Source organism: Lactuca serriola, chromosome 9, assembly GCF_051521515.1.
Source record: "Lactuca serriola cultivar US96UC23 chromosome 9, Lser_US96UC23_V15, whole genome shotgun sequence".
Classification (NCBI taxonomy): domain Eukaryota; kingdom Viridiplantae; phylum Streptophyta; class Magnoliopsida; order Asterales; family Asteraceae; genus Lactuca; species Lactuca serriola.
The window spans coordinates 165886232-165888444 of record NC_136416.1 but is presented as its reverse complement, the minus strand read 5'-3'; positions in this window follow the sequence as shown (position 1 = coordinate 165888444).

The window sequence follows — 2213 nt, the reverse complement described above, 5'->3', positions numbered from 1 at the left end:
GCCCCCAACAAAATATCACCGACTTCTTGGTCAGTCGAGTCAATGGAACAGCGATCTTGGAGAAATCCTTGATGAATCTCCGATAGTAACCAGCTACGCCAAGAAAACTCCGAATCTCAGATGGAGATCTCGGAACCTCCCACTACATCACGACCTCGACTTTGGCCGAATCAACTAGAATACCCTTCTGGTTAACAAGGTGCCCCAGAAACCGCACCTCGTGCAACCAGAACTCGCACTTGGGAAACTTTGCAAAAAGTCTCTCCCTCCACAATGTCTCAAGCACTTCCCTTAAGTGATCCTCATGTTGCTCCAGAGTCTCGGAATAAACCAAGATATCATCGATAAATACTATCACAGACCAATTCAACATCGGTCTGCACGCGCGGTTCATGAGATCCATGAATGCGGCTGGAGTATTGGTGAGCCCGAAAGGCATCACCACGAACTCATAATGACCATAACAAGTCCCGTCAGCTATCTTCTACACATCTTCATCCCTGATCCGCATCTGAAAATAACCCAATCACAACTCAATCTTGGAAAACCAAGATGCACCCAGAAGCTGTTCGAAAAGATCAATAATCATCGGGAGTGGATAACGGCTCTTCACCGTTACCTTATTCTACTTTCGGTAGTCGATACACATGCATGAGACCCATCCTTATCCTTCACAAAAAAATCAGATCTGATCCTTGGGTGGTAGTAGTAGTACAATCCATGCTATAATGACCTGTCCGGCCGCACTTGAAGCAACCAGAACCAACACCACTACCACTTCTGCATGAGCCCTTATGCGTCCTGCCACACATGCCACATCGGCTACCACCCTCATCACCCCTTGATCTAAAATACGATACCTTGGGCCTCTTGCCCAAAGCCCCCGCTTACTGAACCTCATCTGGCTTCCTCTTCCTCTACATCTAGAGGACGATCTCCCTCTCTGTGGCTCGAGCTATCATATCCTCCACCGTCTTGTAGATGGATCGGCTCACAAAATGCCCAATGTCACTCCTCAACACCTCATGATATCGGGCCTTCTTCATCTCCTCGTCTTCCACATACTGTAGAACCATAAGCGCCCTCTCCCTGAACATTGTGGTGATCTCAGACACTGTCTCAGTACTTTAGCAGGGATCCTAGAACTCCCACGCTAGCTGATGCACCTCAATAACCGACGCAAAGTTAGCTCAATCATCCCAGGTCATCCCATTAACATCATCATCACACACAGCTAGACCAACCTTCTCCCACCAGTCCCGAGCCTTGTCCTTCAAAAGGCAGGACTCTAAGATGACCTTGTCCCCCTTGGGACACCGAATGGTGTGGAAAGCGTTAGCAACATCTACTAACCAACGCCTACTCGGAATAGGGTCCTTCTCCCCGTGATAGTCTGGAGCTCCACAAGCCCGTAACTCCCTGAATGTCAAAGATCGAGCTCCTACTATAGTCATCATCTCAAAACAATATGAGCTCAATCGCTCCTCCAAGACCTCCAAGATACCCTCCTTGACCAAGCCTAAGATCACAGGAGTCTGATCGAGAATGCAACGAGTAATCTCGGAAAAGAGAAACTCCCTCGTCTGCTCATCGAGTTTCCCGGCTCCATAACGCCTTTATCTCTATAAGAACGGCGCGTTCCGAGGTGTGAAGTGGGAGAGAGGGGATGTCATAATTGGTGTTTTGAATAAGACGACCTTTTGTCCTGAGCCTGAACCCTCCTCAGCACCTGAACTACCCACTCGTCTGCCTCGCAATTCCACCATACTAAAAATATACCATAAAACCAACAGAATATGTATCGAAATATACCGAGGAATCACAACCCTAAAAGATCCCTGATTTCATCGCAACTCTCCTTGAATCGAGTACGGATCCTCTGCTTCCAGTAGTACGGTCCCATACTACCTTCCACATCTATCCGTACTTTCCTCAAGAATTGCTTTGACTCAACCAAGTTAATCTAAATTCATATAATTTTCCCTCACAGATAAGGCTCCCAACACTAAATCTCATCCTAAGTTTTCCTATGGAAAACTCAATGCCACTCTCCGCCATCAGCTGTAGAACGAGCTCCTACTAACTTCCTCTAAATAGCTTGCGAATACCATTACATATCACTAAGACTAGATAATTCTTTGAATGAGAGGTCTCACACTACAACGGTTAGACTCATACAAGAGCTGCACAATAGATTTAAAAGCTAACCTTCT